We start from the raw sequence: 14,231 nt of genomic DNA, 5'->3' as shown, positions 1-14,231 counted from the left end.
AAGCAGAGAGCCTAGAAAGGCGGGAGGAGATTAGGGAAGGGAGTGAGCTGAATGCAAAACTGGGAAGCTTGGACTTGATTTGCCAGGCAGTGGAAAAGTAGAACATATTCCTAACGAAGGAAGTGGCACTGGGATAGTTGAAAAAGTTACTCTGGGAGTTGTGTATAGTTACTCAAGGGTTGGCACCAAATTCCTCAGATGGCACTGCATATGATTCATTTGTCATTTATTGACACGTAGCCCCCAATCCAGATTTACATCAAAGCAGGCTTCCCAGGGGAGACGATGCATGTACGCTGACACCTTCTGCGTTTGATATCCAAGTTGGAGCAGAACGTGGAGTGGGCCGCCCAATAAAATTTGTAAAAGTCATACTATCTTGGCGACATAATCACCCATTGGGCATTATAGAAAACAATTCAAATATCTTTGGAATGGTGGTAGATGGACATGCTTTTAGTAAAACTTTGATACGGTGTAGGGTCTGAATGGAGACCCCCTGGCTGAGGGGTGCTCACTTTGTACTGCGTTGATGGGATGTGTGCGTAGGGCTAGCCTGGAATCGTCCTGAGAACAGGCACCTCGTCAGATTTGACCCGCAGGAGAGTGCCTCACCTCAGTGGGAAACTAGCCCACAGATTCTGCGATCTCAGCAGATGGCAGTAATGTGTTTTTAACTTTATCATAAGTGGTGTTTCATTATTATGTTGATAATTATCTACTACTCATTCTCTGAAAATAAACCAGAGACACACATTCATGGCCTTTTCCCCTAGCGTGTGCTTATGGGAAAGAATGTGACAGGCATCCCCGTAAAACCTGCTTGATCCTCAGGCTTGTCTTAGATGTCTTCTCGCTGCACACCCCCAGCATGTGTAGGCACAGGCCGTGCTGCATCATGTGCAGACAGCCGCTCCTCAGCCGGCCAAGCAGCCCTTGGGCGCAAGGACTCAACTCTTCCCGCTACACAGGAAGAGTGTGCTTAGCTTAGTCAGAGGTTACCACGGCTAAGAGCCCTGAGGGAAGGCATTTTGGGGACTAAGGGGTGTATTCGTTTCTTAGGGCTGCCATTACATATTACCACCAACTGGGTGGCTTAAAACAACAGAGGTTGATTCTCACAGTTCTGGAGGCTGGAAGTCCAAAGTCAAAGTGTCAGCAGGGCCGTGCTCCCTTTGAAGGACCTGGGGAAGAATCTTAACTTGCCTCTTCCTAGCTTCTGGTGCTTACAGCTGCATCACTCCAATCTCTGCTTCTCTTCACCTGGTCTTCCTCCCTGCAGCGCTTCTGTGTCTCTGTATCCAGACCTTTTCTCTTATAAAGACACCAGTCATTGGATGTAGTGGCCACCCTCATCCAGTGCAACAGCATCTTAGCTTGATTACATCTGCAAAGACCCTATGTCCAAGTAAGGTCACATTCACAGATATTGGAGGTGAGGACTTGAGCATATCTTTTTGGGGGGGGGCACAATTCAACCCACTGCAAGGAGTGAGGTGTTGCAAAGTTCAAGAAAAGCCTCTGCAGCACTTTGGCCAGAGGCCAGAAAAGATGCTGTTAAGAGAATATGGAGCTGAGCCTTAGGGCCCAAGTTTCTAGACGTAGAATGTGTTGCAGGTGTTCAAATGTGACCAATTACATCTGCTGTCATTAGCCCCAGAGTAGTGCTTTATCTTAACACACGTATCGTCACTCATTCTATGCCCTTAACCTGGGTTCCTCACACCGTTTGATTCACGGTCTCTCTTCCTTGCAATGGCTAGAGTGTTAGACCATCTCATATTTCCCTCAAGGCTTTTTGGGAGAGAACTACGGACTCCAGAAAAGGTGGGTTCCCCAGAGTCAACTGAAACTGTACCTGTGGTTGCAGCAGCTTTAGGGAGCTTTTCCAAAATGCCAACTTAATATAATTACATAGATGCAATCTCACGATCTAAGTAGAGACTGTCTCCAGGACCAAACACAAAGGCATTCGGGCCCTCAGTCAGCGACTCAGACACTAAACAATAGGGCAACGAATTCGGCAACCAAGGTTGGAGGAAGAATAGAGGCAGCTGGACAGTGCCCTGGAAAACCGTTACTTTTCTTACTTCTGGTTGGTAAGAAGGTCTGAGATCCTTCAAAGATTAGACGACCTTTGAAAGGCCAGGCTCTTCTCTTGATAACTTCGAGTACTCTGATACCCTCGGTTTTCCCAACCTGGTAGCTTCATGACAGCCCAGAAATGGAAATCACGACAAAACAACCCATGTATGAAAGAACATATTAATGATTCAGTTAATTGTATTTTTAAAAATGAAAATGCTTCCTAAAAAAAAAAAAAAAAAACTTGTTAAGTTTTTCCTGAGCTGAGTTGTTTCCCCTTGAGCCTGAGCCTCAGCCCCAGGGAGCCGGTCATGCTTCCTGTCCCTCTGAGCCTCTGCCTAGATTTCCCTCCATCTGGAATATCCCAGAGAACACAGCCTTCTCTCGGGACACTCTGGCCTATCCTTCAAAGTCACCCAAGCCCCCCTCTCCTCCACAAGGCCTCCTCTGCCCCTCATGCAGTCAGTACTTCCTCTTTGATGGAACCTCTTGCCCAGCAGTTCTGAATCAGGGGCGATTTTACCCCCAGGAGACACTTGACAATGTCTGAGCCCATTTTTAGTTGTCACCATGTGGAGGGTTGTGCTGCTGGTGTCTAGTGGGTAGAGGCCAGATGAACATCCTACCCTGCACAGGGCAGCACCCACAGCAAAGGATTATCGAGCCCATGACATCGGTGGTGCCGAGGTTGCTTTAGTCTAACGCTGCTTCACACTAACATTTACAGTGTCTCTGTCATTCTTTGTTGACAGTCATGTCACTCGGGGCAGAAACTTTGTTTAGTTGGTGTTTATGTTCTCAGCCCAGTGCGTGGAGTGAAATGAAACTGAAATGAACTTAGCAATTTTTTTTTTTTAGCAATGTTTTTATTGCCTTCATCCCTGCAGTTGTTTATGGTAACATCTCAGGTGGAACTCAAAGACAGTGACACATAGGTTTTAGTTAATAACAAAAATTGTTTTAAATGCACAGTTGTTTTAAATTAGATGATTGGGCTAAGCCAGTAACAACTGAGGTTAGATTATTGGCTAAGCGCTAGAACAATGACAGCGGCTTCCCCACTTGCTTCTGTGTGGATAGTGGACGTACACTTCCCTGGTGATGACCCAGAGGGTTGTTCTACTTGTCTCTGTAGCCCTCTGACAGTTTTGCAGTGTTCCCTGGGTGCTAGACTTTGCCATCATAAGTTCTGGTCATCCTATCTTCATTAAAATTTGTGCTCATAATAATAACATCTAACTATTAAGCACTTACTCTATGCCAAGCACTGTTCTAAGCACTCTATGTGCATTAATTAATTTAATTATCAGGATATCCTTGTGAGATAGGTGTAATTATGATCCCCATCTTACACATGAGGAAATGGAGGCACAGGGAGGTTAAATAATTTGCTCAAGGTCACACAGCTAGTAAGTGACAGGGCAGCCTGACTTCAAGCTCATGACACCAAACTGCCTATCCTGATAAGCTTAGGCCTTTTCCCATACAATTTGTAAAAAAAAAAAAAAATCCAGATTATGATAAAAGATCTGATTATAAAAAATAGAAACTTACAACTTTAGAGACAATATAGGAAAATATCTTTACAATCTCAGGATAGGGAAGGATTTCTTAAACAAGATTCAAAAAGCACAAATGATGAAGGAAAAGCCAGTAGATTTGACTACATGAAAGGAAAAACATCTGCAGGCCCCAAAACATCATAAACAAAGCTAAAAAGACAAGCATTTGACTGGGAGCTGAAAGTTACAAAAGATATACATATACAAAACATATACAAAAGATAAAGGATTAGTAGGAAGAATATATGAAGGTTAATACCAATTAATAAGGAAAAGACTACGTGGTAGGAAAATGGGCCATAGAGGGAAAAAAGAAGAAAACTGTACTGTCCATGAACATATGAAAAAATCCTCAAGTTCACTAGTAATCAGGGAAATAAAAGTTAAAATAACCGTGAGAAGTGACATACCATTTCTCACACATCAGGTTGGCAAGAAGCAAAAAGTCTCACAGGCTCAAATGTTCGTGGGGTGACAGAGAAACAAGAACTCCCACGCGCTGCCAGCGGGGCAGTCTCTGGGGAGGAAGCTGGGTGACCTCCAGCAGGGCTGAGCCTTTGTGTGTCCTAGCTACAGACAGCTGCACCCTGTTTCAGCTCACAGAGAAAACAGATCATACAATAAAAGACTGTTCTTGGTGCTCACTGATGCTATACATAGATGGGAGGTAGCCAAGCCAGGGGTCCTGCCCTGGGTCCATCTGCAGGCTCCCAGGGTCCGGGAACCACTGAAACAGCCCATGCCATCTGCCTGCGCGTGCGTGTGTTCCTCCGTGGGGAGGGTCTGTACCCCACATTTAGGAACACTGTCTCAACACCTCCAGGCTGCTTCCTGAAAGTACAGACCTCTGTCTCTTACCACAAGGGCCAGAGTGCAGAAAAAATAGCCTCAGGGCAGACTCAGTGCCAACCTTAAACAGAGCAGAAGAAGGAAGTGTGCCACTGTTCTCCAAGTCTAATAGCTTTAGAGACATGTAGACATGGACCCAGTTACCTCTGCAAGTGGGAAGCTGCTGTCCTCTTTTCAGTCTATCGTAGACAGAGTCCAGTTTGGGGTGAGTGATACGGTACCTAAAATTGTAACCTCTGGCAAGTTACAACTGGGGAGAAATAACCTAAACAGTGGTGCAAATCTTTTGGCTTCTCAGAGTGGTGGCAGCTAAGTCATTTTAGCTGTAGAGGAATCAAGGTGAGATTTCTTTAAATCAGATTATGTTATGTAAAGTCACCAGATGGTGGCTCTTCTCTTAGGAAGCCAGCTAAGTAATAATTTTTCTGGTCTACATAACATCTCCAAGATATCAGACACAGAATTCTAGGATCTCTGCCAAATACTTACTTGTCTGATAGTTGAGCAGATTCAGGCATCTTTTTGGAGAAACTGTTTGCTGCTGGCCACTGTGGTGCCTGTCCTGTGCAGAGGTGCCACTCACCTGGCGTTGATACAGGTCAGGATTCATAAGTTTCACCCAGGTTCATCTTTTATTAAGTTCACAGCATGGTGGCACTTGACAATCTCCGCAGAGAATTCCTCCCTTGATGGGTTTCTATCCTGTACGTAAAAATATTGTGGCTCAGAATCCGGTATTTGGGAGAGATGGTCCAGGGAGCCCCTTTGCAGTGTGTGGCTCTGAGTTCTATAGCTTTATTTGGCTAGACAGTCAGAGAGCAAGACTCTTGGACAGCGTTAGGTCATTTCCCCACAGAAACCCTCTCCTGAGTTGAGGTGTGACAACTCCGCTTTGACGGAGGCTTCCAGTAAAGAAGGGGCATTTGACGGCCCATGCCTCTTCTGTAGGACTCGAGCTGAAGATATTGTCTGATATGTTACTTAACATAAGGACTTAGATTGGTCCTAAAATACAGTACCAGGAGAATATTTACATCTCTTGAAAACCGTGCATGCTTTACTAGGGGTGTGGGAGCTGAGAGGCTACACGTGACCATGTAAAGAGTGCATTTTGGGGATTTCCCTGGTGGTCCAGTGGGTAAGAATCTGTGCTCCCAATGCAGGGGGCCTGGGTTCAATTCCTGGTTAGGGAACTAGACGCCACATACCTGTGGCAACCAAGAGTCCGCATGCCCCAACTAAAGATCCCTCACGCGGCAACTAAACATGCTGCAATGAAGATCCCGCAACTAAGACCTGGTGCAGCCTAAATAAAAAAAAAAAAAAAAAAAAGAAAGAGTGTATTTTGGAGCCTGATGGCCCTGGGTTTCAATCCTGACTCAACCACTTACTGAGTGGACTTGGGCAGTTTAGTTACCCTTCCTCAACCTGATGACCTCATCTCAAAAATGGGAATAATAATTCCTGTGCATAGAGCTATTGTGGGGATTAGGAAACTGTGATGGAAAGTTAGCAAATATACTGCAGGGGCTGAACAAATGGCAGTTGTTTTTAGAAAATCCATTGTGCCCAAGATTTCAAAGCTATGATTAGTGTTCAAATGAAGTGACTATTTTCATCCAGGTTCTAGTACATGTTCTTTTTTTCTTTGAATGATTTCTGATTGTACTTTTATTCTTTTATTTTTTATTATTTTTTATTTTATGAATTTTCATCATTTAAAAAAAATTGAAGTATAGTTGATTTACAATGTTGTGTTAGTTTCAGGTGTTCAACAAAGTGATTCGGTTATATATATATATATATATATATATATATGTATATTTCAGATTCTTTTCCCTTACTGGTTATTACAAAATATTGAGTATATTCCCTGTGCTATACAGTAGGTCCTTGTTGGTTCTCTATTTTATATATAGTAGTGTGTTGATGTTAGTCCCAAACTCCTAATTTATCCCTCCCCTCCTCTGATTGTACTTTTTTAAATTTAGATGATCCATTCTATAGGTGCTTTAATATTCCAGACTGCGTCCAATCTTCTGTGGGAGACAGATGGGGAATAAATAAAGAAAAGCAGCAGAAGTCTGGTAACCTGTGACCTGTATTTCTGGACAAGTCACTTTAGGGGCATTGTCATTTGCTGGCAGGTGGGCTGCTGTGGGACTTGATTGTGTTCCTTCCTCTTATTCTGACCGCTGATGGGCGTCCTCCAATGCAGGAACTAACCACAGAGCGGGGTCTGTTGCCTGTACCTGTTGACGCTGCAGCAGGCTGGGCCGCAGGACGCTGGGGTCACAGTGTCCAGGGTCAGGCTCCTCCTGCCACAGTGAGAGAGAAGCAGCCGCACACCCCATACAGCGCTGCAGAGAGGGGAGCCCAGGGTCATATAATCCCCAACAGAGGCCAGTGCCCTGATCCTCGAGCTAGAAGGACTTTGTGACCTGCCTGGGACCCCTGTGATGGCAGGGACTTGCCCACAGCCCCCTGCACCGTGTCTCCACAGCCATGTCTGTTCTCTCCCTGCCCTGCCCCCTCTTGGGTCCTGCATGCTGTAGTTTTTGGGGTTTTTTTGCGGTACGCGGGCCTCTCACTGTTATGGCCTCTCCCGTTGCGGAGCACAGGCTCTGGACGCGCAGGCTCAGCGGCCATGGCTCACGGGCCCAGCCGCTCCGCGGCATGTGGGATCTTCCCGGACCGGGGCACGAACCCGCGTCCTCTGCATCGGCAGGCGGACTCCCAACCACTGCCCCACCAGGGAAGCCCCATGCTGTCGTTTTGTTTGTGAAGTTGTGAGCACCCACCCTCCTAAGGAGCATCTAGGTTCAGATGCTCTTGTCCTCTGGAGGCATGAGCTGTGTCCACTGTCGGAGGCCAGAGAGCTCATGCTTTCGTCTGCGGCCAGCCCTGCCCTCACAGAGCGTGTTTTGCATGTGGTTGTTGGACTTGGACTCAGTGACTCATGCTGAGGCTCAGGCTTTATCTCCCTCCCTCATCTGATTGCTTTCTTCCTTTCCTTTTTTTTTTTCAGTGCAAAGCAGAACTACCTTTGCAGCTGAACGTGACTCTGGTGAAAGGAAGTGGCGCTTTGGCCTGAAGTGGCTCCCCGGGCCTCGGGGACACCTGGCCAGCTGGGAGGACAGCATGTGACCGCTGCTGAGGGGAGCAGAACATCCACTGTGAGGGCCCTCGACACGCCCTGCTGGTGAGTGCATGTCCCCTGGACATCCTTCAGTGTGACAGAACGCTGTCAGACGTGGGTCCAGGGGTGGGAGGAGAGAGAGCGCACGGGGAAGTGGGGGCAGGACGGGGGACAGTTCTTGGATGCGTGGCATCCTAGCAATATCATCTCCTTCAGTTACTTTAAGGGCTCAGCGGAAAAAAATTAGGTCAGCATCTTTAGTCTCCTTTGGGTGAAATCTTGCTCATTCTAGCAAAATGGTCGTTAATGTCAAGAGGGCTTTTGTGTACCTCCCTTGAAGGGTTGTCATAGGACTGAATGAGAATTTGTCAAGTGTGAGCACGGTGTCTAGCACATAAAAAAATTCTCAGTAAGCTTTCTGTTGTTATTTTTAAAAAGAGGGCTTTTGTGGGAGAAAGATTAATGAGAGGAAACTCTTCAGTTGAAGTAAAAACTCTTGCTGTGGTCTTTGAAGATGTTTTAATTTTATGAACTCAGAAGGACTACAGCTCTCGAGCACATCTGAAACCTGTCTCCGTGCTCCTGAAAGTATCTTCTAGACTAGATGTTTTTTGCCAGGTGTCTAGTTTCCTGGCAGATCAGGAACGTTTGGCAGTGGCCCCAAATGCCGTCTCCTCTAGAGGATGACCCTGTGGGCTTCAAGAAGGCCTATGAGGACATGGAAATAAGTCTTCACCTGATGGCAGTGAATGTAATTTTGGCCAGTTCCCTGGAGCCATTAGAATGCGTGGCCATGAACCCTAAGACATGACCTCTTCTCCAGGGCCAGGCGTTGCCAAGATGGGAGTGCCAACACCTGGCACGTGAATAGGTTGGGAGTAGCATTTTTTTTTAACATCTTTATTGGAGTATAATTGCTTTACAATGGTGTGTTAGTTTCTGCTGTATCACAAAGTGAATTAGCTATACATATACTTATATCCCCATATCCCCTCCCTCTTGCGTCTGGGAGTGGCATTTAGTAGAGGGTTTTGTTTTAAACTTTGCTTCCGAGTTGCCCTGGGATATCGATCAGGACTGTAAATACTTGTGTGCACGCCCGAAGTAACCTACGACAGCACACAAGAGCAGGAGACAAGTTTGAGGGGAGAACGAAAGGCCAAGCCAGTCCATCCAGGCCCATAGCTACACTGTTCACAACATCCAAAACGTAGCAGCAGCCCAGGTGCCACTTGGGTTGCTTGAGTGGATGGATGAATGGATAAACACAATGTGCTATATGCGCACAATGGAGTATTATTATTTCCTTCCTTAGAAAGGAAGGACATTCTGACACCTGCTACAACATGGATGAACCTTGAAGGCATTATGACAAATGAGATAAGCCAGTCACAGAAGGACAAATACTGTATGATTCCACTTATCTGAAGTGCCTGGAGTGGTCAAATTCATAAAGACACAAAGTAGAACCATGGTTACCAGGGGTTAAGGGAGGGGGTGGGGACTTAGTGTTTAATGGGGAGAAACTTTCCATTTTGTAAGACGAAAACGCTCTGGAGATGGATGGTGGTGATGGTTGCGTAATGCCGCTGAAATGCACTCTTAAAAATCGTTAAAATGGTAAATTTTATGACTATTTTGCCACAATTTAAAAAAATGATAATTCCGTTTTCAAAAAAAAAGGCCAGACGCAAACCACAAATCTCATAGGCTGAAGTCTTTGCCTCTCTGTGACTTCTTCAAACTCTGACAACTTCCCTGAGGGCCTCTAGATCTGAGCTGAACCAGAAAACTTCGGTGTGGACTCTGTTTAGAACTTTCTCCTCGGCATGGTGGGTGCCTTCTGATGGGTGTCTGTGGTAGGTTTCCCTGGAGCTGGCAAAGGCGACCCAGGAACGGACTTGGGGGTCAGTGTCATGTGTTGAATGAGGGCTGGCCCTGCTCTGTGGCCGCCGAGCGGTCCTGGACTGCACCCTGTGGCGGGAATTGGGACGCCCTTGGGAGTCTAGTCTCTCCCATCCATTAGCCTTGGGATCCTGGGTACACCATCAAAACTTCTCTGTCCCTCAGTCTTGTCACCTGCAACGTGAGGAGCTCTTTCCACGTCCCAGGGACTTTGGGATTTCCCAAAGGTGACATACCAGCAGGCACTTGTGACTAGAAAACACAGTGCCCACGTGAGCTGCTGTTTCTCTAACAGCTCTTATCCCTCTCATTTTCTCAGTCTTCTGTTTCTCATTTATTTTTTTCCTTAGGGGCTCTTCCAGCCAGAGGTTACAGCCTTTTTGGCCCAGAGCCCCTCCCTCTGGATTGGCTGATTCTAGAAGACCTGATCTGACCCCCGTTGTTCCACTTGTGAGGTGCCCCTCCCCCCCTTTCCTGCTGCTCTGTCAGGTCCTGAACCCACCTCCACAGCCTTGACACTGAGCACAGAGCAGCTGTGCCACACTGACCGTTGTCAGAGCTCAGGAGACTTGGGAAGAGTTTCCAAGTGTTACTAATCATCTGTGCTGTTTGTGACTTCCAGTCAAGATTGAGGAAGAAAATGAAGATGAAATTGTTCATACTTTCAGGTCTTAAAAATAGAAAGGAAAAAGTAGCTGCTGGCAGTGGTGCAGCTCAAGGGCCGTCACAGCTGAAGGGGGAGGGCTGTGACCTGAGGCTGCGGAGAGCAGCCTCCCACCCCCGTGTTCTCCCTTATTTGGAAATTTTATGAGGAAACGAAGTTATTTTAAAGTCTCAAGGGGGGAAAAAAAAGCCTCTGAAGTAGGTGAATTCTTTCAGTTAATTTCGTGTAAAAACAGCCCTCCTGTCCCACACATAGCCTTTCAGAAGTCTGCTCAGAAAAGGAGCCCTGTTGAAACTTGAGGGTTCTGTGGGGAGCTGCCAAGGTCAGGGTCCCACTCCCTCTCCCCCGCCCCAGGGGAAAGGGCCAAGTTTTTTCAGTTTGAAAATGTTCATGTTTCTGTCATACCAGAACGCAAAGTCACAAAACAAATGTGGACTCTCCTCGTAGCTGTTACTTGGTGACCCAAGAGAAGTCACCTGACGCAGTCGTATTTTGGGTTTTCCATTTCTGTGATGGCAAGGTGTTGCCTCCGTCCTGAACACAGCTCAAAGCAACCCATTATTTTGGGCATCTACTTACGGTCAGTCTCTGCCATTTAGTAGCTGTATAGCCTTTACTCTGTACCACTCTGAACCTCAGTTTCTTCATCTGTGAGAAGGCAATACTTTTATCTACCCTGTCTAACCACCAGGGATGATGGGAAGTTCAAGTAAGGGTCTCTACAAGAAAGCGACGTGGAAACGAAGAACAACGTGAATACAGACTTTTACGTTCGTGTTGCCTGTACTGTCTTTCTTCTCTTTCCTTGTCTCTCGTCTGTGTTCCCTCCCTCTTTTCTTTCTTCCACCCGTCCTCTCAAGCCTCCCCTCTCTCTCTCTTCCAAACCCAAATAAGTGCTACAGAGCAGGCGTAAGCAGGGAGGGGTGGAGGTGGGAGCGACTGGGGCCACCAGGACTGGGAAGCCTTCTCGGAGGAGGTGACGGTGGGATTCGGTCTGGTGGAGGAGGGGCAGGCGCTGTGCAGTGGGAAGAGCCCGAGGGGAGGCCTCCGGGCCTGAGAGACCAGGGTCTTTCAGGGACAGTGAACAATCCCTGGTGTGAGGCTGGCCTGCGGGGCGGGTGAGTGTCCCCTTCCTCCGTGGACGTTGGGCCAAAGCTGGACCCCGGCCCAAGGGAACAACCTTCCTGAGAGAAAAGGACTGGCCACTGGTCAGGGAAAAGGTGAGACTGGACTAGAGGTACGTGGCCATCGAGACTGGAGAAGGAGTTGCAGCCATTGTGAGGGGCCTTGCCTCTCATGCTGAAGGGTTTGACATCCACGATTAAGGACCCCAGAGAAATTTTGCTTATGTGGGCTATAGCCATCTATGCATATGTACCTTATTAGGAACTAAAGCTATGAAATTTTAAAATATTCATTTATTTTAAAATCAGAATAAACCAATTATGTTAATATGAATGATGTATTTTATGAAAAAGAACTCTATTTTCCAAAACCCCCAAAATTTGTAAGAAGACTGGCACTGATTTACATTTTTTCAAATCTCTTTAAATAGCCAGCTTAATAGAAGACCACTTGCTTCTCATATCTGCTTCCACATTCAAGCTGTCACAATATCACAAGGACACGTAGCCTCTGGGATACTTTATGGTACGCTCATGAGAGGATGAGAGTGAAAAAAACCCAAATTACACCTAAGCATGATTATGGAAATAGTTTTTACCTTAAAGACTCCCTGAAAGGGTCTTGGGCTCCCCCTGGACCCCACTTTGAGAACCACTGAAGCGGGCTCAGCAAATGCCTGGTGAGTGACAGCATTGTGAGTCCCCACAGCACTTTATCAGATAGCCTGCAGGGCATTTATCTCCTAGACTTACAGCTCTGTGTGCCTGGTGCCTAGCAAGAGGTCTGAGCCAGAAGTGCAGTCGTGCGCTCATGGATGTAGGGGCCGGTGGAGGGCCTGAGGGGGACGGAAGATGGCCTGGGCAGGGCCCTGACATTGAACAAGGGAGCAGAGGCTAAGGAAAGAGCTGGAAAGACGTAGCAGGAGACCCAGGCCAAGTTGTACAACCTAAGGGAGAAGAGAGTTCCAAGAAGAAGATGGTCCAAAATGTTTGGATTTAAAAATCACAAGGAAGGCAGCGGTCCACAGAGTCAAAAGTCGCAGAGAGTTTGCCTACGGCGAGGGGTGTGAAGGTGCTGTTGGATTTGGCAGTGAGGATGTCACGGTGACCTTGGGGGCAGTTTTGGCATTGCAGCAGTCAGTGGGCCAGGTGGGTGGGAGCTGACACGTGGAGGCTGCAGCAGAGACCTCTCCATCCAGGAGGCTGGCTCACAAATGCCCTTGACCTGCCAGCCCCAGGCATTGTGAGTCCTGCTCGGGTTCCAGCACCACAGGGAGAGACCCTGCAGGAGAGGGGGCGGCCATGCTGGGAACCCAGAAGAGAGAACGTTGCGGAGGATTCCAACAGGAGACTAGGAGCTGAGGATAAAGAACCTGTGATACTGCGAAGAGGATGAGGTGAAACGATAGCTGTGTGTGAATGTGCGCTGAGCACGAAGTGTAACAGGGAAAGATCGAAGACCATCTACATTTCCGTCATGTGGCATATGGATAAACACCATTCATTCCTTCATTCATTCAACAAATATGCATTGAGAGTCAGCTGTGCCAGGCACTGTCCTAAATGCTGGGGTTACGGTGGGCAGCAGAACAGGTAAACCGGCAGGGAAAGCTTTCCAAAATGCCTTTTTAGTAAGAAAAGTAAGTTGCTAAACAATAAGTCCAGAATGATACTATTTATGTGAAAACAACCTCCCTTAAACCAGTATATGTGTGTATCTCTTAGATATGCAAGTAAATGCATAGAAAAAACTCTAGAAGGAGACAGGAGAGGCAAGTGGGATTTGGGGTATGTATGAAGAGACTTTATATCTTTTTATTTGCTATACTTCTACATTGCTTCAATTTTTCACACTCAATATATTTTCATGATTATTTCTATATTTTAAAAGGTTTTTTGAAAGCTGTAGGTCTCTGTGAGTAGAAAAGAGAGAGGGACCCAGTCTGTCCAGAGCGTTCCCTTTGGCTCAGTCATCTTTTTCTTGTAAACGTCTGTCAGGCTGCAGCCCACTGCCCAACACTACCCCGGAGGTGTAGGCCAGTCAGTGATGGCTGCGTGGAAAGGATCAAGTTTGGGTTAGGACCTTCTGTTTTAGAGGCTCAGTACGATCTGAGTTAATTGCTAGGGGGAGCTGTGCCAGTGCACAGAGCTGAATTTAGGTCAGAGCGTTGTGTTTCTGGGAATAGAATTCACCAAGGGGCGTTTGCCCCTATTTAAGCCGAGGAGCTGTATTAGTTTGCCAGGCCTGCCATGACAAAATACCACAGACTTGATATTTATTTTATGTACGTATAATATGTATACAATCGGCCCTCCATATCCTCGAATTCAACCAATTGTGGATTCAAAATATTCGAAAACAAATCCCAGAAATTTCCCAGACCCAGGCCCTGGAAGGCTGAGCCCCTCACCTGCTCTGGCCCTGGAGAAGTTGTCCCCACACCTGTCCTCCTTCCTGGCCTGGTGGGGCCTGGCTGAGGGGCAAGACTGACCCACGGAGGAAGGGGGAATCTATACCTGCTGCTGCTTCCTCTGTCTTGGCTAACTCCCATTCCCCCTGAACAGCTAACCAAACTCAAAGAGTTCCCAAAGCCTGAGACCTGAGCCATTCGAGCAAAACTTAAATTTCCCACGCCCTGGCAACTATTTACATGGCATTACATTGTATTATTAGTAATCTAGAGAGGCTTTAAACTATACCAGTGGATATGCTTAGGTTGTATGCAAATACTAAGGCATTTTACATAAGGGACTTGAGCATCCACAGAGTTTGGTATCTGCAGGGGTCCTGGAGCCTGCCCCCCGCCCCCAATACCAAGGGATGACTTTATAGGTATATTTTTAAAAATTTAATTTATTATTATAATTATTACTATTATTATTATCATCACCTCCTCACAGTT

At 46.8% G+C, this 14,231-nt stretch overlaps 1 protein-coding gene across 1 annotated transcript in view; it reads left to right on the top strand.

Moving 5' to 3' along the window:
- The window catches only part of ZC3H12D (zinc finger CCCH-type containing 12D), a 42,863-nt gene that overhangs the window by 2,699 nt on the left and 25,933 nt on the right, over window positions 1-14,231 (top strand). The window contains exon 2 of the mRNA XM_081251219.1: window positions 7,525-7,698. The gene's annotated coding sequence lies outside the window, so the exon portion shown is untranslated. The remainder of the gene's footprint in view (window positions 1-7,524; window positions 7,699-14,231) is intronic.

The sequence above is a fragment of the Mesoplodon bidens genome (assembly GCF_964165515.1).
Source record: "Mesoplodon bidens genome assembly, chromosome: 12".
NCBI lineage: Eukaryota > Metazoa > Chordata > Mammalia > Artiodactyla > Ziphiidae > Mesoplodon > Mesoplodon bidens.
Note: the sequence above shows the minus strand (reverse complement) of the source record. Positions and strands in the feature narration are given on the sequence as shown.